This window comes from Balaenoptera physalus (assembly GCF_965194825.1).
Source record: "Balaenoptera physalus genome assembly, contig: HAP1_SCAFFOLD_1563, whole genome shotgun sequence".
Taxonomy (NCBI): domain Eukaryota; kingdom Metazoa; phylum Chordata; class Mammalia; order Artiodactyla; family Balaenopteridae; genus Balaenoptera; species Balaenoptera physalus.
The window spans coordinates 131,635-156,248 of record NW_028125233.1 but is presented as its reverse complement, the minus strand read 5'-3'; the positions used below and the strand labels follow the sequence as shown (position 1 = coordinate 156,248).

Here is a 24,614-nt window from a genome sequence, read left to right as displayed (position 1 = left end):
ATGTCCACTGTAAGATTAGGAACAAAATAAGAATGCCAACTCTTACCTTTTCTATTCAACCTGTTAGTAAAAGTATTAAATGGCATTAGCAGTAAGGCAGGAAAAAGAAATCAGAAATATAAGGCTAAGAAAGGAAGAAATAATACTGTCACTTTCCATATTTGATATAATTAAGGATACAGAAAATCCAAAACCATCTACAGATAACTTATTAGAATATCAGTTAGTTTTTAGAAGAGTTGCCAGATAAGAGACCAAACATTAAAAAATTCCACTAACATTTTTCTGTGTCTGAAAAGTTATAAAATTAAAAACTAAAAAATATGCCATCTACATTATCATCAAAACATCATATACCTAATAATAAGTGTAATAAAAAATGTAAGAACCCTGAACAGAAAACTATTAATATATCATAGAGAGAAATTAAAGGTGATCTAAATAGGATTTCTACTTTGAGGCAGGATATATAGGCATACCTCACTTTATTGCACTTCACTTTATTGTACCTTGCAGATAATGCTTTTTTTTTTTTTTTTTTTTTTTTGTAACAAATTGAAGGTTTGTGGCAACCCTGTGTCAAGCAGCTCTACTGGTGGTGCCATTTTTTCCAACAGCATTTGCTCACTTCGTGTCTCTATGTCATGTTTTGGTAAGTCTCACAATATTTCAAACTTTTTCACTATTATACTTGTTACATGATCTGTGATCAGTGATCTTTGATGTTACTATTGCAAAAAGATTACAGCTTGCTGAAGGCTCAGATGATGGGTAGCATTCTTAAAGTCTGCTTTCAAATTAAGATATGTACTTTTTTTAGACATAATGCTATTGCACACTTAATAGACTACAGTATAGCATAAACATAACTTTTACATGCACTGGGAAACCAAACAACTCGTGTGACTTGCTTTCTTATGATATTCTCCTTATTGTGGTGTCTGGGACCAAAGCCATATCTCCATAATAATATGCCTGCACTAGGTAGGCACAGGCCATCACTCCTGCTGCAACGAGCAAACAAACTTGAATAAAGGATCATCGAGCTAAGGAAGCAATCAAGAAACAATATCAACTAGTATGCTAGAGAGGGACATTTAGAGATTTGGAGCAGGGGTTTGGTGTAGGGAGACATACTCCACTGGAAAAGAGAAATCACCATACCTTTTGATGAACTCATTTGCTGGCATGATGGAGTGAAATCTAGCAGAATGTCAAGCCGATTTCCCCCACAGGACATTTCCTTAGTGTCAGGGTGGTACAGGATGATGGGGGACTGAGCCAAGAAAGCAGAGTGAAATTTCCTGCACAGTCATGGCACGAACAAACCAAATCCCGCTAGATAAAGGGGCCTGTGACAATCATTAGGTCTCCTCTTCAAGACATTTGCCAGTTTTTGAACCTATAGAAAGCAGGAAGCTTAAATACCTAATGCCTGAGGGAGAGAACTTTCCAAAGTGAGGAATCAGAGACCTACCAGACTCACAGTAAAAACCCAGAAGTGCCATCCCCAAGAAGGGGGCTGAGTCAGAAAAAGTGAAATCATCTGCAATGTTTCAGTGTTTATGAGACAAATTTTCATTGAGAAAGTGTAACGGTAACAAATACATAGCTGGTCTCTCCTTACATTTGCCATACTCTGAAGCTGTGAGAACTGAGAGCCTAAAGAGCTGAATTCAAACATCTGAAAGACTGAAGTCAATAACTGACTGTATTTATTGAAGAATCAAAGACCTGTCAGGCTCACAGCAAAAATCCAGGGAGGCCACAAATCAGGAAAAATCATAGGTAGGATGAGACAAGTAAAGCTCCAACCCAGTTCTGACCTAGTAAAATTCCTGAAATGACTGAAATGATCAGCCACTCTGATTAACAGAGAAAGGGGTAAATCTTCTCTGGTTCAAAGTAATAGCATCTTCAGTCTCTATGAATTTTTTATTCACCATGTCCAGCACACAATCAAAAATTATGAAATTCCTGAAGCAGGAAAAAGTGACTAAAAATTAAGACAAAAAAAAAAAAAAAAAAACAAAACAAGAAAAATTGATTTAGAGGGAATTCAGATTCTGGAGTTAGCACAGAACTTTAAAATGACTATATTGAGAGTAAAAGATGGGGATTAATAGATTAAAATATGGAGAATCTCAACAGAAAATTGGAATCAATTTTAAAAAATCAAATACAGATAAATGAAAAATAAGAAAACTGATCCCCAGCAGACCTTAGGGAATACTAGAAGAAATTTTTTTAGGCTGAAGTAAAATGGCCCAACATAGAACAGAGCTGGCCTCTCCGTCCCATATTGAACTCGAGTTGGAAGAGGCGAGTCCGGTCTCAAAACGGAGGTAAAACCGCCGCCCGGTCGCCCCCAGCCCGACTCCGGCCGTCGCCGCCGCCGCCGCCGCCGCCGCCGCCACCGCCGCCGCCGGGGGTGGGGTGGGGAGGAGGGCCATGATCCAAAGGAACCAGAACAGTTGAGAAAACTGTTTATTGGTGGTCTGAGCTTTGAAACTACAGACGATAGCTTAAGAGAACATTTTGAGGAATGGGGCACACTTACAGATTGTGTGGTGATAAGAGACCCCCAAACAAAACGTTCCAGGGGCTTTGGTTTTGTGACTTACTCTTGGGTTGAAGAGGTGGATGCAGCAATGTGTGCTCGACCACACAAGGTTGATGGGTGTGTAGTGGAACCAAAGAGAGCTGGTTCTAGAGAGGATCTGTAAAGCCTGGTGCCCATCTAACAGTGAAGAAAATTTTTGTTGGTGGTATTAAAGAAGATACAGAAGAATGTAATTTGAGAGACTACTTTGAAAAGCATGGCGAGATTGAAACCATAGAAGTTATGGAAGACAGGCAGAGTGGAAAAAAGAGAGGATTTGCTTTTGTAACTTTTGATGATCATGATACAGTTGATAAAATTGTTGTTCAGAAATACCACACTATTAATGGGCATAATTGTGAAGTGAAAAAGGCCCTTCCTAAAGAAGAAACGCAATCTGCTGGATCACAAAGAGGTCGTGGAGGTGGATCTGGCAACTTTATGGGTCGTGGAGGAAACTTTGGAGGTGGTGGAGGTAACTTTGGCCGTGGTGGAAACTTGGTGGAAGAGGAGGCTATGGTGGTGGAGGTGGTGGCAGCAGAGGTAGTTATGGAGGAGGTGATGGTGGATAGAACGGATTTGGAGGCGACGGTGGTAACTATGGCGGTGGTCCTGGTTACAGTAGTAGAGGAGGCTATGGTGGTGGTGGACCAGGATATGGAAACCAAGATGGGGGATATGGTGGCGGTGGTGGAGGATATGATGGTTACAATGAAGGAGGAAATTTTGGAGGTAACTATGGTGGTGGTGGGAGCTATAATGATTTTGGAAATTATAGTGGACAACAGCAATCAAATGATGGACCCATGAAGGGAGGCAGTTTTGGTGGAAGAAGCTCGGGAAGTCCCTATGGTGGTGGTTATGGATCTGGTGGTGGAAGTGGTGGATATGGTAGCAGAAGGTTCTCAAAACTCACAAGAAAAGGGCTACAGTTCTTGGCAGGAGAGAGAGCGAGGAGGTGTCAGGAAAGCTGCAGGTTACTTTGAGACAGTCGTCCCGAATGCATTAGAGGAACTGTAAAAATCTGCCACAGAAGGAACGATGATCCATAGTCAGAAAAGTTACTGCAGCTTAAACAGGAAACCCTTCTTGCTCAGGACTGTCCTAGCCACAGTTTGCAAAAAGTGCAGCTATTGATTAATGCAATGGAGTGTCAATTAGATGTACATTCCTGAGGTCTTTTATCTGTTGTAGCTTTGTCTTTTTCTTTTTCTTTTCATTACATCAGGTATATTGCCCTGTAAATTGTGGTAGTGGTACCAGGAATAAAAAATTAAGGAATTTTTAACTTTTCAATATTTGTGTAGTTCAGTTTTTCTACATTTTAGTACAGAAACTTTAACAAAATGCAGCTTTGAAGGTGTTTCCTTGTGAGTTAACAAGAAGATCATTGTTAATTAATATTTTGTATGAATTTTGCTGAAGTTAACTGTAAAGAAACACCTGCTGACTTGCAGTTTAAGGGGATCTATTCTCCCCATTTCCAAACCATGAAATGAATGGGCTCTGACATGTGGAGAGAATAGATATTTGTGTTTGCAATGTGTGTCTTAGATAATAGACTTGGGTATTTAAATTAGCATATTTGTGAATTTAATAGCATTAAGACTTACTTCAAATGAAAAATCTCAAAATTCAAAAAAAAAAAAAAAAAGAACAGAGCTGGGAGCTCGATTGGAGCTGCCTGTGGGGGAGGAGCGCCGCCGCCGCCGCCGAGAGCTGGGAGCTCGATTGGCGCTGCCTGCGGGGGAGGAGCGTCGCCGCGAGCTGGGAGCTCGATTGGCGCTGCCTGCGGGGGAGGAGCGTCGCCGCCGCCGCCGCCGCTCCCGCCGCCGCCGCCGCCGCCGCCGCGAGCTGGGAGCTCAGTTGGCGCTGCCTGCTGGGGAGGAGCGCCGCCGCCGCCGCCGCCGCGAGCTGGGAGCTCGATTGGCGCTGCCTGCGGGGTGGAGCGCCGCCGCCGCGAGCTGGGAGCTCGATTGGCGCTGCCTGCGGGGGAGGAGCGCCGCCGCCGCCGCCGCCGCGAGCTGGGAGCTGGATTGGCGCTGCCTGCGGTGGAGGAGCGCCGCCCCCGCGAGCTGGGAGCTGGATTGGCGCTGCCTGCGGGTGAGGAGCGCCGCCGCCGCCGCCGCGAGCTGGGAGCTCGATTGGCGCTGCCTGCGGGGTAGGAGCGCCGCCGCCGCCGCCGCCGCGAGCTGGGAGCTCAGTTGGCGCTGCCTGCGGGGGAGGAGCGCCGCCGCCGCCGCCGCCGCGAGCTGGGAGCTCGATTGGCGCTGCCTGCGGGGGAGGAGCGCCGCCGCCGCCGCCGCGAGCTGGGAGCTGGATTGGCGCTGCCTGCGGGGGAGGAGCGCCGCCGCCGCCGCGAGCTGGGAGCTCAGTTGGCGCTGCCTGCGGGGGAGGAGCGCCGCCGCCGCCGCCGCCGCGAGCTGGGAGCTCAGTTGGCGCTGCCTGCGGGGGAGGAGCGCCGCCGCCGCCGCCGCCGCGAGCTGGGAGCTCGATTGGCGCTGCCTGCGGGGGAGGAGCGCCGCCGCCGCCGCCGCGAGCTGGGAGCTCGATTGGCGCTGCCTGCGGGGGAGGAGCGCCGCCGCCGCCGCCGCCGCGAGCTGGGAGCTGGATTGGCGCTGCCTGCGGGGGAGGAGCGCCGCCGCCGCCGCGAGCTGGGAGCTCAGTTGGCGCTGCCTGCTGGGGAGGAGCGCCGCCGCCGCCGCCGCCGCGAGCTGGGAGCTCGATTGGCGCTGCCTGCGGGGTGGAGCGCCGCCGCCGCGAGCTGGGAGCTCGATTGGCGCTGCCTGCGGGGGAGGAGCGCCGCCGCCGCCGCCGCCGCGAGCTGGGAGCTGGATTGGCGCTGCCTGCGGTGGAGGAGCGCCGCCCCCGCGAGCTGGGAGCTGGATTGGCGCTGCCTGCGGGTGAGGAGGGCCGCCGCCGCCGCCGCGAGCTGGGAGCTCGATTGGCGCTGCCTGCGGGGTAGGAGCGCCGCCGCCGCCGCCGCCGCCGCGAGCTGGGAGCTCAGTTGGCGCTGCCTGCGGGGGAGGAGCGCCGCCGCCGCCGCCGCCGCGAGCTGGGAGCTCGATTGGCGCTGCCTGCGGGGGAGGAGCGCCGCCGCCGCCGCCGCGAGCTGGGAGCTCGATTGGCGCTGCCTGCGGGGGAGGAGCGCCGCCGCCGCCGCCGCGAGCTGGGAGCTGGATTGGCGCTGCCTGCGGGGGAGGAGCGCCGCCCCCGCGAGCTGTGAGCTGGATTGGCGCTGCCTGCGGGTGAGGAGCGCCGCCGCCGCCGCCGCCGCCGCCGGCGCCGTCGCCGTCGCCGTGAGTGAGGAAGCGCCTCGGTCAGGCCTGCTGAGGGCCCTCGCCGACGCCTGGGCTTACCCGCCGCCCCGCCAGCTCCGCTCGTTTCCCGTCCCCCGCGGCCCGGCGCGGGGCAGGCCTGCCGGGGCCATGGAGGACGAGGTGGTCCGCATTGCCCAGAAGATGGACAAGATGATGCAGAAGAACGCGGTAAGCGCGGCGGGCGGCGCGGGCCGGAGGGAGGCTGGGCGGCGGGCGGGGGTCAGTCGGCCTGAGGGGTTTCCCGGCCCGCGGTGAGCGCGGCGGGTGCCGCGTGACGGCGGCGAGGCCCGCGCTCTGGGGAGGGGTTCCTGGGGAGGGGGGAGCTTCGTGTCCCGCGGCCGCGTCCCGGGCAGGGGTCCTGGGGGGCGTCCTGTCTCGCAGCCGCGTCCCGGGCAGGGGTTCTGGGGGGCGTCCTGTCCCGCAGCTGCGTCCCGGTCAGGGGTTCTGGGGGGCGTCCTGTCCCGCGGCCGCGTCCCGGGGAGGGGGTCCTGGGGGGGTCCCGGGGAGGGCGTCCGGTCCCGCGGCCACCGGCGCTGGGGCCCGCCCTGGGCGCCCGAGGCCCCTCGTGATTAGCGCAGCCCGGTAAACTCCATCGAGGCGTCCTCCTCATTATTTTAAACGTGACGGTGGTAAAGCCTCGCTGGTTTAGCTGAAGAGTGCAGAGAGCCCTCCCTGTTTGAAAAGAATTCGTTGTCTTTCCCGGGCTCATTGGCCAGCAGCGAGAAAACAACATCAAACAGAGGTTTGTGATCAGTTTTAGACATGAAACTGTTCAAGCAAAACGTGAATTTCCTGGATCTTATTTTTGAGGAAGGCTGAACATTCCCTTGATTGTCTCAACTCTCCTGCATGTTTGCTTAGCAATTAAAAAAGGTGAACTATGCCAGTGTACTTGGCAAGTTGCTAAACTTTTTGGAAAAAGTGGATCTTGTTAGGCCGCGGAGTGCGGGGAGCTGTGTTTAAGGCACTGCCGCCGACGAGGCTGTGCTGCCGGCTGGATTTGGACACATGTCGTTGCTGGTCCTCTCAGTGGTTTACGGTTGCTACCGGTGGCGTTTTCTGTTACTGATAACGTGTGCACGTGAACGTGTTCTCTTGTGGTTTGTATGAGGTGCTCCAGTTTTTGCATTTCTGTCCACCTGTGTGGGTCACTCTCAGTCCCTTGCTTCCGAGTCGTCTATATTTTCAGCTAAACTTCTGAAATTCCAAGTCAAACGAATGTGAAGGAGAGAAGGGCTGCTCTGATTTGCACAGCACTTTGGAGTTACAAAGCGTTTGTGCAGAATTCTTTGGCGACTCACGACAGCTGTGTTGCATTCATTTTACAGAATAAGAAACTGAGTCAGACCAAGCAGTTCACCTCCTTAAATGAAGTGTGCGTTGTGGATTAAGCCAGGACCCGAGTTTCCTGCTGGGCAGCATGCAGAAGTAATGTTAAACACCGAATTCTTAAGACTTCAGACTTGGTGTGCGCCTCTTTTCCTTTAACAGGTGCATTGCCCGGCGTGTAATTTCATACCCTGTTAATCTGTCTTTGCAATTGTGGCTTTTTAAAGTACCTCCTGTTTGTTTTCTGTTCCAGACGTTGCCTGTGCCATTTATTTTTTCTGTTGATACAGGCCTTTCATTCCTCACTGCAAGTGATGAGTTCTGTATATTTGATTGGCTGAACGTTTCTGTTATTCTGTTTAAACTGGCAAGTTTTTTTTCTTTGCCTAGAGAACCCTAGACTCCCCTAGTAGAAGCTGGCTCCTAGGGAAAAAGGCCGTTTCTTGGGTAATTTTTTTCTCGAACTCAGGCTATAAAATGTGTACCTTTTAATCATCTAGTGCACTAGGTGTTTTTGTTTGTTTCCTTTCCTTGAAATAGACGTTTCCTAGAAATGAGGAATTCCTTAGTGAGCAAGTATGGAGAAGACCAGTTTGTATTTATCTGCAGTTCTCAAATTATAAACACATAATGCGTCAGCAGGAGAATGAGGATAAGCTCCACAGATAATCCTCAAGTCTCATTTTTCTTTTCAAATCTTATATTTCTAGTAGTACAGAACTTTACCAATATAAAAACTTGCCCCCCCCCCCAAAAAAAAAGAACAGAACTGCAGGAAAGAGCAAAGAGCACTTAAAGTCTGTGTGTGTGTTTAATATATATATGTACATATACCCAGGTACATACACCTTTATATTTATATGTTGTTTTGTAAATAAATGACAATAATAATGTCTTGTGGAGATGTAGAACAGAAGTATACAACAAAAGCACAAACAGCAGGAGGGGGCAAATGGAATTAAACTGTTAAACCTCCATGGGATGGTTCCATGGAGGAGGCAGAGAGGGGGATGGGATCCTCGAAGAGCTGCTGAAGACCTTGCATTTTTTGCAGATCTCTTTAGAATGCTACTTGTATATTATGCTCTCACTGAGTGCACCTGGCTGAGCTATGGCACATTAGCACGGTAAACATTTGTCAGATTTGCCCTAGTCAGAAAATTTTCTATACCTGCCATCCTGCTTGGCACTTAAAATAGTTTTTTTTTTTTAAGGTCTCTATGATATAGGGATGATGGGTGAAGAAGGTAGGCTGCAGGGTAATAATGTAGTATGTATGATCCCATTTTGATACAGTAAACAGAAAGTATTAAATGCATGCCTGTTTGTATGAGCAGTGAGTTTGCATGGTTATCTCAAGAGGGAGGGAATGGGACGGGTAGAGAAAGAGATTGACCACAGGCTATTGTTTTACTTGTTACAAGAGGCATGTGTTGCCTTCATTTCTGATTAAGCTTTTTGTTTACAGATTATTGTAGGTTTACATGCAGTTGTAAGAAATAATAGTGAGATAGGTCCTGTGTGTCCTTTACCCAGTTTTCCCCAATGGTAACATCTTACAGAACCATAGTATACTGTCACAACCTGGGTATTGCCATTGACACAGTCAAGATACAGAACATTTCCATCCCACAGGATCTCTCCTGATGCCATTTTATAGCCACTGCTGCTCCCCCACTCCCCACCAAATCATAATGATCTGATAGTGCAGTGGATAAAGTTGCACTAAAGTTTTTGTGCAGATGATCAAGGGAAAATAGCCCCTGGGGAAGATGGCCCATCTCCCAGTCCCCCGGCCCTATCTGTCCCTGGCAACCTGTCATTTCAAGAATGTTATGTGGGACTTCCCTGGTGGCGCAGCGGTTAAGAATCTGCCTGCCATTGCAGGGGACATGGGTTTGATCCCTTGTCCGGGAAGATCCCACATGCCGCGGAGCAACTAAGCCCATGCGCCACAATGACTGAGCCTGCGCTCTAGAGCCCGGGAGCCACAACTACTGAGCCCACGTGCCACAACTACTGAAGCCCGCGTGCCTAGAGCCCGTGCTCTGCAACAAGAGAAGCCACCGCAGCGAGAAGCCCGCGCACTGCAACAAAGAGTAGCCCCCGCTCGCCGCAACTAGAGAAAGCCCACATGCAGCAACGAAGACCCAACGCAGCCAAAAATAAAATAAATTAACTAATTAATTAAAAAAAAAGAATGCTATGTGAATAAAATCATATAGTGTGTAACCTTTTTTTTTTTTCTTAATTAAAAAAAAGTTTGTTTTTGGCTGCGCTGCCGGTTATGCGATCTTAGTTCCCCGACCAAGGATTGAACCCAGCCCAGGTAGTGAAAGTGCTGAGTGCTAAACACTGGCCCGCCAGGGAATTCCCAGTATGTAACCTTTTGGATTGGCCTTTTTCAATCAATGTAATTCCCTGGAGAGTCATCCAAATTGCATGAATCAATAGTGCTCCTTTTTTTAAAAAAAAAAAAATATATATATTTATTTATTTATTTGGCTGTGCGGGTATATAGTTGCAGCATGCGGGATCTAGTTCCCTGACCAGGGATGGAACCTGGGCCCCCTGCATTGAGAGTGCAGAGTCTTAACCGCTGGAACACCAGAGAGGTCCCAGTGCCGCTTTCTTTTTAATTGCTGAGTAGTATTCCATGGTTTGGCTATACTTCAGTTTGTTTAATCACTTGCCCATTGAAGAACATCTGAGTTTTTTCCCATTTCTTGACTATTACTGAGAGAGATGCTGTGGACATTTGTGTACCTTTTTTTGTGCGAACATGCGTTCTCTGGGGTAAATGCCGTATGGTAAGTGTTGCTTTTTTTTTTTTTTTTTTTTTTTTGGCTACGCTGTGCCACATGTGGGATCTTGGTTCCCCAATCAGGGATCGAGCCCGTGCCCCCTGCATTGGGAGCTTGGAGTCTTAACCACTGGACTGCCAGGGAAATTCCTGTATTGCTCCCCCTGCCCCACTTGATTGATTGATTGATTGATTGGTTGATTGGCTGTATTGGGTCTTAGTTGCGGCACGCGGGACCTTCGTTAAGGCATGTGGGATCTTTTTTGTCATTGCGGCGCACGGGCTCTTCGTTGCAGCATGAGAGCTTCTCTCTAGTTGTGGCGTGCGGGTTTTCTCTCTCTAGTTGTGGCACGTGGGCTCTGTAGTTGTGGCGTGCAGGCTCCAGAGCGCGTGGGCTCTGTAGTTTGCTGCACGTGGGCTACCTCATTGAGGTGTGCGAGCTCAGTAGTTTGGCGCGAGGGCTTAGTTGCCCCGCGGCGTGTGGGATCTTAGTTCCCCGACCGGGAATCGAACCCACGTCCCCTGCATTGCAGGGCGGATTCTTTACCACTGAACCACCAGGGAAGTCCCTGTATTGCTTTTTTAAATTAAAAAAAAAAAAAAAAAAAGGAAAAGCAATCAGAGGTAAAACAACTAATTATATGATTGCCTTTCAAAGTACATATTCAAACCCTACATTGTTGGTGTACATAACTTCTTTATGTTGATTTCTGGTGTTTAGCTCTAGTAACAAGACAATAATAATAACGCTGTAGTTTTCCTTGTTTCTTTCAACTGATGATCTGTGTATTTCTTACAAATAATAATTAACACTCACAAGCTACCAGGAGGCAAGTAATGGTTAGTGCTGGTGTGGTTAACTCCTTTATAGATAGGGAGGTTGAGGCATGGATATTGTGGAATTTGCCATGTTGAGGCATGGGTATTGTGGAATTTACCTAAGGTTATAACACTGTGTTCTGACTCAGATTCATTCAGATTTACTCCTTCTCTTTCTGTCTCCTGAATTAATAACTCTTTGTAATTTTGACCTAGGTGTGAGGACACGAAAAGGGTTTTTTCCTGTACCTGAGGTTTAGTGCTTGTTTTATAGAAGCAATATAGTATAGTGGTTAGAGTATGCACTTTAGCATCTGATTTTTTTTTCTTCTTAAGTCTTTAATGAATTTGTTACAATATTGCTTCTGTTTTATGTTTTGCACATGCCGGAAAGGTAATAGGCCTTGGCCCCTGGGCCTGGGCTTCGTCTCTTGTGCTGTCTCCTGTCCCTGTTGCCCCCGCGCGCTGGCCCGTCCGTGCTGTGCCAGGGGATATTGGTCGTCTCCCGGCTCAGTTCACAGTAGCTGAAAGGGACAGTGTGTAATGTTCTGATTTCTGCCCATCGTTTTCAAAGGGAGGCTCTGGCCATTGCTCCTCTGGTAAAATGCAGAGGGAGTGCTTTTTAAGATGGGACTGTCAGTGTTAGGGCCACTCCTTAATTACCAAAACGGAATCCCCTTCAGTTCCTCCAGCTGTGTTGTTTTGGCACAGAAAATGTGAGTAATAGGAATTTGGAACTAAGTTGGAGTGAAAAAACGCACCGGTCCCGCCGAATTTTCCATCGAAACAGTTGATTTGTGTTGTCTCTAGGAATTCTAAAGGGCGTACCGTTGCTTCCTAACCGGTGTCATTTGGGAGATCTACCTCTGTACGTTCAAATGATTAATTTTGAGACTTTGCTCATGTGTGCAGTAAACCCTTTAATTCCCTAAGACCTTCCTTTCCTCCATCTCATACCCCATTAAGCCCGCTTCAGTTTATCTCCTGAATTTCTTTGGAATCTGTCAGCTCTCCCTCAACATTCTAATACTGAACTTGCCTGTCTGTTGCGATTAGGTCCTAACTAGTGTCCATATATCTTGTTTCCTTCCAATCCATTCTTCACACAAGAAACCTTCAAAGCAAGTTGGAACATTGCTCATAAACATCGCTCACAAACATTGTTTTGAGAATAGAAAACACAGTGTTGGCCTTTAAGACTCTGCGTGGTCTAGAATCCTCTCTGCTTCTCTAGCCCCATCTTGTGCCACTTGTGCCCTCACTGTCTATGCTTCAGATACACTGAATTAACCTTAGTTCTCACTCATCTGACAGAAGTCAGTTGAGAAATTATTTTTCACTGTGATTCCTAGCATTAAGGAATTTGATGATCAGGTTTTGTATGAGGACTAAAACTAAACTGGGAAGTGGAAGAATTGAGTTTAAACTGTGTCAGTCAACACGCATGTATTAATGATACCTAAGTATTGAACACGGGACTAGGTTTCATGAGGGATACAGAAGTTCTGGCCATCTCTGGTTTTGGATATCCCTTATTTGTTGAGACCTTTGCGTTGTTTGGTTGCCTTTTGTCTGTTTTCCAGATGGGAAAACAGGAACAAGGGAAGTATAGGTTATTACTAAGTGGGGTTGAACAAGTGGAGCAGCAAACTGCAAAGCAGAAAGAAGAGGGACGTACTATAGAGGGATATGATTTCCATTTTCAAGGCGCCTGCGTCCTGTGCAGGGAGACAGCCTAACATAACATGTGCCTAACAAAAAATATATTGACTTCTTACTAAAATCTCCAGTTCATATAACCAAGGGGTTTATACCTTCTCCTTTAAAAGTGATATTCCTGGGGGGAGGGAGGGGCAAGATGGCAGAAGAGTAAGACGTGGAGATCACCTTCCTTCCCACAGATACAGTAGAAATACATCTACACGTGGAACTGCTCCTACAGAACACCCACTGAACGCTGGCAGAAGACGTCAGACCTCCCAAAAGCTTTATTTTATTTTATTTTATCATCTTTATATCTATATATAAAGTACAGTCTTGAGCTAGTACAGGTAGCCTGAGAGTCTTAGAGGCCTTTAGTTAAAGGAATCTAGCCAGCGAACATAATTCTCATACTAAACTGCCACAAGGAAGAAGTTAACTTACCCTGTATGTCAGGGTCCAAAAAAATTTAAAGATGTGCCTAATGCAAAAATAAGTTATAAAGATTTAGGCCAGTCAAAAACTAACAGCAGTTTCAGGTAGAGGTGCATGCCTAATGTAAACCAGCATAGTTTCCATTTACTGCGTTCTTGTAATCACTGAAATAAAAACTTCTACAAGATTAAAAAAAAAAAATTCACCGATTAAAGTAAGTGTACAATTCACTAGTTCTTAGTATTTTCACAACCAATATTGCTATCTAATTCCAGAACATTTTTGTCACGCCCCCCACAAAGAAATCTTGTATATGTTAGCTGTTACTCCCTATTTTCCCCTCCCCAACATCCCCTGGCATCCACTAATCTACTTTCTGTCTATATGGATTTGCTCATCCTGGACATTTCATAGACATGGAATTATACAATATATGACCTTTTGCTATTGGCTTGAAATATTTCTCCCTTTAATAGTGTCAGTTTTTCGGACTTCCCTGGTGGTACAGTGGTTAAGAATCCGCCTGCCAATGCAGGGGACACGGGCTCGAGCCCTGGTCTGGGAAGATCCCACATGCCGCGGAGCAACTAAGCCCGCACGCCAAAACTACTGAGCCTGCGCTCTAGAGCCCAAGAGCCACAACTACTGAAGCCCATGCACTTAGAGCCCGTGCTCCTCAACAAGAGAAGCCACCGCAACGAGAAGGCCACGCACCACAACAAAGAGTAGCCCCTGCTCGCCACAGCTAGAGAAAACCCGCGCGCAGCAACGAAGACCCAACGCAGCCAAAAATAAAAATACAAATAAATAAATAAATAAATTTATTTATTTATTTAAAAAATAGTGTCAGGCTTTATCATTTTAATTCTGTTAGTTTTTCTTTATGTATTTGGGACTTGCTTATACTGCATTTGTCTTTTAAGTCATATAGGAGAAAAACTGAATTACAAACAAAAATACATTTATACTGTCTTTTGTATTTCCTTATGTAGTGGACATACTCCACTGGAAAAGAGAAATCACCATACCTTTTGATGAACTCATTTGCTGGCATGATGGAGTGAAATCTAGCAGAATGTCAAGCCGATTTCCCCCACAGGACATTTCCTTAGTGTCAGGGTGGTACAGGATGATGGGGGACTGAGCCAAGAAAGCAGAGTGAAATTTCCTGCACAGTCATGGCACGAACAAACCAAATCCCGCTAGATAAAGGGGCCTGTGACAATCATTAGGTCTCCTCTTCAAGACATTTGCCAGTTTTTGAACCTATAGAAAGCAGGAAGCTTAAATACCTAATGCCTGAGGGAGAGAACTTTCCAAAGTGAGGAATCAGAGACCTACCAGACTCACAGTAAAAACCCAGAAGTGCCATCCCCAAGAAGGGGGCTGAGTCAGAAAAAGTGAAATCATCTGCAATGTTTCAGTGTTTATGAGACAAATTTTCATTGAGAAAGTGTAACGGTAACAAATACATAGCTGGTCTCTCCTTACATTTGCCATACTCTGAAGCTGTGAGAACTGAGAGCCTAAAGAGCTGAATTCAAACATCTGAAAGACTGAAGTCAATAACTGACTGTATTTATTGAAGAATCAAAGACCTGTCAGGCTCACAGCAAAAATCCAGGGAGGCCACAAATCAGGAAAAATCATAGGTAGGATGAGACAAGTAAAGCTCCAACCCAGTTCTGACCTAGTAAAATTCCTGAAATGACTGAAATGATCAGCCACTCTGATTAACAGAGAAAGGGGTAAATCTTCTCTGGTTCAAAGTAATAGCATCTTCAGTCTCTATGAATTTTTTATTCACCATGTCCAGCACACAATCAAAAATTATGAAATTCCTGAAGCAGGAAAAAGTGACTAAAAATTAAGACAAAAAAAAAACAAAACAAAACAAGAAAAATTGATTTAGAGGGAATTCAGATTCTGGAGTTAGCACAGAACTTTAAAATGACTATATTGAGAGTAAAAGATGGGGATTAATAGATTAAAATATGGAGAATCTCAACAGAAAATTGGAATCAATTTTAAAAAATCAAATACAGATAAATGAAAAATAAGAAAACTGATCCCCAGCAGACCTTAGGGAATACTAGAAGAAATTTTTTTAGGCTGAAGTAAAATGGCCCAACATAGAACAGAGCTGGCCTCTCCGTCCCATATTGAACTCGAGTTGGAAGAGGCGAGTCCGGTCTCAAAACGGAGGTAAAACCGCCGCCCGGTCGCCCCCAGCCCGACTCCGGCCGTCGCCGTCGCCGCCGCCGCCGTCGCCGCCGCCGCCGCCGCCGGGGGTGGGGTGGGGAGGAGGGCCATGATCCAAAGGAACCAGAACAGTTGAGAAAACTGTTTATTGGTGGTCTGAGCTTTGAAACTACAGACGATAGCTTAAGAGAACATTTTGAGGAATGGGGCACACTTACAGATTGTGTGGTGATAAGAGACCCCCAAACAAAACGTTCCAGGGGCTTTGGTTTTGTGACTTACTCTTGGGTTGAAGAGGTGGATGCAGCAATGTGTGCTCGACCACACAAGGTTGATGGGCGTGTAGTGGAACCAAAGAGAGCTGGTTCTAGAGAGGATCTGTAAAGCCTGGTGCCCATCTAACAGTGAAGAAAATTTTTGTTGGTGGTATTAAAGAAGATACAGAAGAATGTAATTTGAGAGACTACTTTGAAAAGCATGGCGAGATTGAAACCATAGAAGTTATGGAAGACAGGCAGAGTGGAAAAAAGAGAGGATTTGCTTTTGTAACTTTTGATGATCATGATACAGTTGATAAAATTGTTGTTCAGAAATACCACACTATTAATGGGCATAATTGTGAAGTGAAAAAGGCCCTTCCTAAAGAAGAAACGCAATCTGCTGGATCACAAAGAGGTCGTGGAGGTGGATCTGGCAACTTTATGGGTCGTGGAGGAAACTTTGGAGGTGGTGGAGGTAACTTTGGCCGTGGTGGAAACTTGGTGGAAGAGGAGGCTGTGGTGGTGGAGGTGGTGGCAGCAGAGGTAGTTATGGAGGAGGTGATGGTGGATAGAACGGATTTGGAGGCGACGGTGGTAACTATGGCGGTGGTCCTGGTTACAGTAGTAGAGGAGGCTATGGTGGTGGTGGACCAGGATATGGAAACCAAGATGGGGGATATGGTGGCGGTGGTGGAGGATATGATGGTTACAATGAAGGAGGAAATTTTGGAGGTAACTATGGTGGTGGTGGGAGCTATAATGATTTTGGAAATTATAGTGGACAACAGCAATCAAATGATGGACCCATGAAGGGAGGCAGTTTTGGTGGAAGAAGCTCGGGAAGTCCCTATGGTGGTGGTTATGGATCTGGTGGTGGAAGTGGTGGATATGGTAGCAGAAGGTTCTCAAAACTCACAAGAAAAGGGCTACAGTTCTTGGCAGGAGAGAGAGCGAGGAGGTGTCAGGAAAGCTGCAGGTTACTTTGAGACAGTCGTCCCGAATGCATTAGAGGAACTGTAAAAATCTGCCACAGAAGGAACGATGATCCATAGTCAGAAAAGTTACTGCAGCTTAAACAGGAAACCCTTCTTGCTCAGGACTGTCCTAGCCACAGTTTGCAAAAAGTGCAGCTATTGATTAATGCAATGGAGTGTCAATTAGATGTACATTCCTGAGGTCTTTTATCTGTTGTAGCTTTGTCTTTTTCTTTTTCTTTTCATTACATCAGGTATATTGCCCTGTAAATTGTGGTAGTGGTACCAGGAATAAAAAATTAAGGAATTTTTAACTTTTCAATATTTGTGTAGTTCAGTTTTTCTACATTTTAGTACAGAAACTTTAACAAAATGCAGCTTTGAAGGTGTTTCCTTGTGAGTTAACAAGAAGATCATTGTTAATTAATATTTTGTATGAATTTTGCTGAAGTTAACTGTAAAGAAACACCTGCTGACTTGCAGTTTAAGGGGATCTATTCTCCCCATTTCCAAACCATGAAATGAATGGGCTCTGACATGTGGAGAGAATAGATATTTGTGTTTGCAATGTGTGTCTTAGATAATAGACTTGGGTATTTAAATTAGCATATTTGTGAATTTAATAGCATTAAGACTTACTTCAAATGAAAAATCTCAAAATTCCAAAAAAAAAAAAAAAAAAGAACAGAGCTGGGAGCTCGATTGGAGTTGCCTGTGGGGGAGGAGCGCCGCCGCCGCCGCCGAGAGCTGGGAGCTCGATTGGCGCTGCCTGCGGGGGAGGAGCGCCGCCGCGAGCTGGGAGCTCGATTGGCGCTGCCTGCGGGGGAGGAGCGTCGCCGCCGCCGCTGCCGCCGCCGCCGCCGCGAGCTGGGAGCTCGATTGGCGCTGCCTGCGGGGGAGGAGCGCCGCCGCCGCCGCCGCGAGCTGGGAGCTTGATTGGCGCTGCCTGCGGGGGAGGAGCGCCGCCGCCGCCGCCGCCGCCGCCGCGAGCTGGGAGCTGGATTTGCGCTGCCTGCGGGGGAGGAGCGCCGCCGCCGCCGCCGCCAGCTGGGAGCTTGATTGGCGCTGCCTGCGGGGGAGGAGCGCCGCCGCCGCCGCGAGCTGGGAGCTCAGTTGGCGCTGCCTGCTGGGGAGGAGCGCCGCCGCCGCCGCCGCGAGCTGGGAGCTCGATTGGCGCTGCCTGCGGGGTGGAGCGCCGCCGCCGCGAGCTGGGAGCTCGATTGGCGCTGCCTGCGGGGGAGGAGCGCCGCCGCCGCCGCCGCCGCGAGCTGGGAGCTGGATTGGCGCTGCCTGCGGTGGAGGAGCGCCGCCCCCGCGAGCTGGGAGCTGGATTGGCGCTGCCTGCGGGTGAGGAGCGCCGCCGCCGCCGCCGCCGCGAGCTGGGAGCTCGATTGGCGCTGCCTGCGGGGTAGGAGCGCCGCCGCCGCCGCCGCCGCGAGCTGGGAGCTCAGTTGGCGCTGCCTGCTGGGGAGGAGCGCCGCCGCCGCCGCCGCCGCGAGCTGGGAGCTCGATTGGCGCTGCCTGCGGGGGAGGAGCGCCGCCGCCGCCGCCGCGAGCTGGGAGCTCGATTGGCGCTGCCTGCGGGGAGGAGCGCCGCCGCCGCCGCCGCCGCGAGCTGGGAGCTGGATTGGCGCTGCCTGCGGGGGAGGAGCACCGCCGCCGCCGCGAGCTGGGAGCTCAGTTGGCGCTGCCTGCTGGGGAGGAGCGCCGCCGCCGCCGCCGCCGCGAGCTGGGAGCTCGATTGGCGCTGCCTGCGGGGTGGAGCGCCGCCGCCGCGAGCTGGGAGCTCGATTGGCGCTGCCTGCGGGGGAGGAGCGCCGCCGCCGCCGCGAGCTGGGAGCTCAGTTGGCGCTGCCTGCTGGGGAGGAGCGCCGCCGCCGCCGCCGCCGCGAGCTGGGAGCTCGATTGGCGCTGCCTGCGGGGTGGAGCGCCGCCGCCGCGAGCTGGGAGCTCGATTGGCGCTGCCTGCGGGGGAGGAGCGCCGCCGCCGCCGCCGCCGTCGCCGCCGTCGCCGTCGCCGTGAGTGAGGAAGCGCCTCGGTCAGGCCTGCTGAGGGCCCTCGCCGACGCCTGGGCTTACCCGCCGCCCCGCCAGCTCCGCTCGTTTCCCGTCCCCCGCGGCCCGGCGCGGGGCAGGCCTGCCGGGGCCATGGAGGACGAGGTGGTCCGCATTGCCCAGAAGATGGACAAGATGATGCAGAAGAACGCGGTAGGCGCGGCGGGCGGCGCGGGCCGGAGGGAGGCTGGGCGGCGGGCGGGGTTCAGTCGGCCTGAGGGGTTTCCCGGCCCGCGGTGAGCGCGGCGGGTGCCGCGTGACGGCGGCGAGGCCCGCGCTCTGGGGAGGGGTTCCTGGGGAGGGGGGAGCTTCGTGTCCCGCGGCCGCGTCCCGGGCAGGGGTCCTGGGGGGCGTCCTGTCTCGCAGCCGCGTCCCGGGCAGGGGTTCTGGGGGGCGTCCTGTCCCGCAGCTGCGTCCCGGTCAGGGGTTCTGGGGGGCGTCCTGTCCCGCGGCCGCGTCCCGGGGAGGGGGTCCTGGGGGGGTCCCGGGGAGGGCGTCCGGTCCCGCGGCCACCGGCGCTGGGGCCCGCCCTGGGCGCCCGAGGCCCCTCGTGATTAGCGCAGCCCGGTAAACTCCATCGAGGCGTCCTCCTCATTATTTTAAACGTGACGGTGGTAAAGCCTCGCTGGTTTAGCTGAAGAGTGCAGAGAGCCCTCCCTGTTTGAAAGAATTCGTTGTCTTTCCCGGGCTCATTGGCCAGCAGCGAGAAAACAACATCAAACAGAGGTTTGTGATCAGTTTTAGACATGAAACTGTTCAAGCAAAACGTGAATTTCCTGGATCTTATTTTTGAGGAAGGCTGAACATTCCCTTGATTGTCTCAACTCTCCTGCATGTTTGCTTAGCAATTAAAAAAGGTGAACTATGCCAGTGTACTTGGCAAGTTGCTAAACTTTTTGGAAAAAGTGGATCTTGTTAGGCCGCGGAGTGCGGGGAGCTGTGTTTAAGGCACTGCCGCCGACGAGGCTGTGCTGCCGGCTGGATTTGGACACATGTCGTTGCTGGTCCTCTCAGTGGTTTACGGTTGCTACCGGTGGCGTTTTCTGTTACTGATAACGTGTGCACGTGAACGTGTTCTCTTGTGGTTTGTATGAGGTGCTCCAGTTTTTGCATTTCTGTCCACCTGTGTGGGTCACTCTCAGTCCCTTGCTTCCGAGTCGTCTATATTTTCAGCTAAACTTCTGAAATTCCAAGTCAAACGAATGTGAAGGAGAGAAGGGCTGCTCTGATTTGCACAGCACTTTGGAGTTACAAAGCGTTTGTGCAGAATTCTTTGGCGACTCACGACAGCTGTGTTGCATTCATTTTACAGAATAAGAAACTGAGTCAGACCAAGCAGTTCACCTCCTTAAATGAAGTGTGCGTTGTGGATTAAGCCAGGACCCGAGTTTCCTGCTGGGCAGCATGCAGAAGTAATGTTAAACACCGAATTCTTAAGACTTCAGACTTGGTGTGCGCCTCTTTTCCTTTAACAGGTGCATTGCCCGGCGTGTAATTTCATACCCTGTTAATCTGTCTTTGCAATTTTGGCTTTTTAAAGTACCTCCTGTTTGTTTTCTGTTCCAGACGTTGCCTGTGCCATTTATTTTTTCTGTTGATACAGGCCTTTCATTCCTCACTGCAAGTGATGAGTTCTGTATATTTGATTGGCTGAACGTTTCTGTTATTCTGTTTAAACTGGCAAGTTTTTTTTCTTTGCCTAGAGAACCCTAGACTCCCCTAGTAGAAGCTGGCTCCTAGGGAAAAAGGCCGTTTCTTGGGTAATTTTTTTCTCGAACTCAGGCTATAAAATGTGTACCTTTTAATCATCTAGTGCACTAGGTGTTTTTGTTTGTTTCCTTTCCTTGAAATAGACGTTTCCTAGAAATGAGGAATTCCTTAGTGAGCAAGTATGGAGAAGACCAGTTTGTATTTATCTGCAGTTCTCAAATTATAAACACATAATGCGTCAGCAGGAGAATGAGGATAAGCTCCACAGATAATCCTCAAGTCTCATTTTTCTTTTCAAATCTTATATTTCTAGTAGTACAGAACTTTACCAATATAAAAACTTGCCCCCCCCCCCCCCCCAAAAAAAAAGAACAGAACTGCAGGAAAGAGCAAAGAGCACTTAAAGTCTGTGTGTGTGTTTAATATATATATGTACATATACCCAGGTACATACACCTTTATATTTATATGTTGTTTTGTAAATAAATGACAATAATAATGTCTTGTGGAGATGTAGAACAGAAGTATACAACAAAAGCACAAACAGCAGGAGGGGGCAAATGGAGTTAAACTGTTAAACCTCCATGGGATGGTTCCATGGAGGAGGCAGAGAGGGGGATGGGATCCTCGAAGAGCTGCTGAAGACCTTGCATTTTTTGCAGATCTCTTTAGAATGCTACTTGTATATTATGCTCTCACTGAGTGCACCTGGCTGAGCTATGGCACATTAGCACGGTAAACATTTGTCAGATTTGCCCTAGTCAGAAAATTTTCTATACCTGCCATCCTGCTTGGCACTTAAAATAGTTTTTTTTTTTTAAGGTCTCTATGATATAGGGATGATGGGTGAAGAAGGTAGGCTGCAGGGTAATAATGTAGTATGTATGATCCCATTTTGATACAGTAAACAGAAAGTATTAAATGCATGCCTGTTTGTATGGGCAGTGAGTTTGCATGGTTATCTCAAGAGGGAGGGAATGGGACGTGTAGAGAAAGAGATTGACCACAGGCTATTGTTTTACTTGTTACAAGAGGCATGTGTTGCCTTCATTTCTGATTAAGCTTTTTGTTTACAGATTATTGTAGGTTTACATGCAGTTGTAAGAAATAATAGTGAGATAGGTCCTGTGTGTCCTTTACCCAGTTTTCCCCAATGGTAACATCTTACAGAACCATAGTATACTGTCACAACCTGGGTATTGCCATTGACACAGTCAAGATACAGAACATTTCCATCCCACAGGATCTCTCCTGATGCCATTTTATAGCCACTGCTGCTCCCCCACTCCCCACCAAATCATAATGATCTGATAGTGCAGTGGATAAAGTTGCACTAAAGTTTTTGTGCAGATGATCAAGGGAAAATAGCCCCTGGGGAAGATGGCCCATCTCCCAGTCCCCCGGCCCTATCTGTCCCTGGCAACCTGTCATTTCAAGAATGTTATGTGGGACTTCCCTGGTGGCGCAGCGGTTAAGAATCTGCCTGCCATTGCAGGGGACATGGGTTTGATCCCTTGTCCGGGAAGATCCCACATGCCGCGGAGCAACTAAGCCCATGCGCCACAATGACTGAGCCTGCGCTCTAGAGCCCGGGAGCCACAACTACTGAGCCCACGTGCCACAACTACTGAAGCGCGCGTGCCTAGAGCCCGTGCTCTGCAACAAGAGAAGCCACCGCAGCGAGAAGCCCGCGCACTGCAACAAAGAGTAGCCCCCGCTCGCCGCAACTAGAGAAAGCCCACACGCAGCAACGAAGACCCAACGCAGCCAAAAATAAAATAAATTAACTAATTAACTAAAAAAAAGAATGCTATGTGAATAAAATCATATAGTGTGTAACCTTTTTTTTTTTTCTTAATTAAAAAAAAGTTTGTTTTTGGCTGCGCTGCCGGTTATGCGATCTTAGTTCCCCGACCAAGGATTGAACCCAGCCCAGGTAGTGAAAGTGCTGAGTGCTAAACACTGGCCCGCCAGGGAATTCCCAGTATGTAACCTTTTGGATTGGCCTTTTTCAATCAATGTAATTCCCTGGAGAGTCATCCAAATTGCATGAATCAATAGTGCTCCTTTTTTTTAAAAAAAATATATATATATATTTATTTATTTATTTATTTGGCTGTGCGGGTATTTAGTTGCAGCATGCGGGATCTAGTTCCCTGACCAGGGATGGAACCTGGGCCCCCTGCATTGAGAGTGCAAAGTCTTAACCGCTGGAACACCAGAGAGGTCCCAGTGCCGCTTTCTTTTTAATTGCTGAGTGGTATTCCATGGTTTGGCTATACTTCAGTTTGTTTAATCACTTGCCCATTGAAGAACATCTGAGTTTTTTCCCATTTCTTGACTATTACTGAGAGAGATGCTGTGGACATTTGTGTACCTTTTTTTGTGCGAACATGCGTTCTCTGGGGTAAATGCCGTATGGTATGTGTTGCTTTTTTTTTTTTTTTTTTTTTGGCTACGCTGTGCCACATGTGGGATCTTGGTTCCCCAATCAGGGATCGAGCCCGTGCCCCCTGCATTGGGAGCTTGGAGTCTTAACCACTGGACTGCCAGGGAAATTCCTGTATTGCTCCCCCTGCCCCACTTGATTGATTGATTGATTGATTGGTTGATTGGCTGTATTGGGTCTTAGTTGCGGCACGCGGGACCTTCGTTAAGGCATGTGGGATCTTTTTTGTCATTGCGGCGCACGGGCTCTTCGTTGCAGCATGAGAGCTTCTCTCTAGTTGTGGCGTGCGGGTTTTCTCTCTCTAGTTGTGGCGTGCAGTCTCCAGAGCGCGTGGGCTCTGTAGTTTGCTGCACGTGGGCTACCTCATTGAGGTGTGCGAGCTCAGTAGTTTGGCGCGAGGGCTTAGTTGCCCCGCGGCGTGTGGGATCTTAGTTCCCCGACCGGGAATCGAACCCGCGTCCCCTGCATTGCAGGGCGGATTCTTTACCACTGAACCACCAGGGAAGTCCCTGTATTGCTTTTTTAAATTAAAAAAAAAAAAAAAAGAAGCAATTAGAGGTACAACAACTAATTATAAGATTGCCTCTCAAAGTACATATTCAAACCCTACATTCTTGGTGTACATAACTTCTTTATGTTGATTTCTGGTGTTTAGCTCTAGTAACAAGGCAATAATAATAACGCTGTAGTTTTCCTTGTTTCTTTCAACTGATGATCTGTGTATTTATTACAAAATAATTTTTTTTTTTTTTTTTACAAGTAATATTAACACTCACAAGCTACCAGGAGGCAAGTAATGGTTAGCGCTGGTGTGGTTAACTCCTTTATAGATAGGGAGGTTGAGGCATGGGTATTGTGGAATTTGCCATGTTTAGGCATGGGTATTGTGGAATTTACCTAAGGTTATAACACTGTGTTCTGACTCAGATTCATTCAGATTTACTCCTTCTCTTTCTGTCTCCTGAATTAATAACTCTTTGTAATTTTGACCTAGGTGTGAGGACACGAAAAGGGTTTTTTCCTGTACCTGAGGTTTAGTGCTTGTTTTCTAGAAGCAATATAGTATAGTGGTTAGAGTATGCACTTTAGCATCTGATTTTTTTTTCTTCTTAAGTCTTTAATGAATTTGTTACAATATTGCTTCTGTTTTATGTTTTGCACATGCCGGAAAGGTAATAGGCCTTGGCCCCTGGGCCTGGACTTCGTCTCTTGTGCTGTCTCCTGTCCCTGTTGCCGCCGCGCGCTGGCCCGTCCGCGCTGTGTCAGGGCGTATTGGTCGTCTCGCGGCTCAGTTCACAGTAGCTGAAAGGGACAGTGTGTTATGTTCTGATTTCTCCCCATCGTTTTCAAAGGGAGGCTCTGGCCATTGCTCCTCGGGTAAAATGCAGAGGGAGTGCTTTTTAAGATGGGACTGTCAGTGTTGGGGACACTCCTCAATTACCAAAACGGAATCCCCTTCAGTTCCTCCAGCTGTGTTGTTTTGGCACAGAAAATGTGAGTAATAGGAATTTGGAACTAAGTTGGAGTGAAAAAACGCACCGGTCCCGCCGAATTTTCCATCGAAACAGTTGATTTGTGTTGTCTCTAGGAATTCTAAAGGGCGTACCGTTGCTTCCTAACCGGTGTCATGTGGGAGATCTACCTCTGTACGTTCAAATGATTAATGTTGAGACTCTGCTCATGTGTGCAGTAAACCCTTTAATTCCCTAAGACCTTCCTTTCCTCCATCTCATACCCCATTAAGCCCGCTTCAGTTTATCTCCTGAATTTCTCTGGAATCTGTCAGCTCTTCCTCAACATCCTAATACTGAACTTGCCTGTCTGTTGCGATTAGGTCCTAACTAGTGTCCATATATCTTGTTTCCCTCCAATCCATTCTTCACACAAGAAACCTTCAAAGCAAGTTGGAACATTGCTCATAAACATCGCTCACAAACATTGTTTTGAGAATAGAA

At 48.5% G+C, this 24,614-nt stretch overlaps 1 pseudogene across 1 annotated transcript; it reads left to right on the top strand.

Moving 5' to 3' along the window:
* Window positions 1-23,961, top strand: LOC309653973 (heterogeneous nuclear ribonucleoprotein A3-like; annotated as a pseudogene). Its single transcript has 4 exons — window positions 1-9; window positions 2,373-3,026; window positions 15,183-16,372; window positions 23,952-23,961. The product of its transcript is annotated as a heterogeneous nuclear ribonucleoprotein A3-like (transcript).
* The last annotated feature ends 653 nt before the right edge of the window (window positions 23,962-24,614 follow it).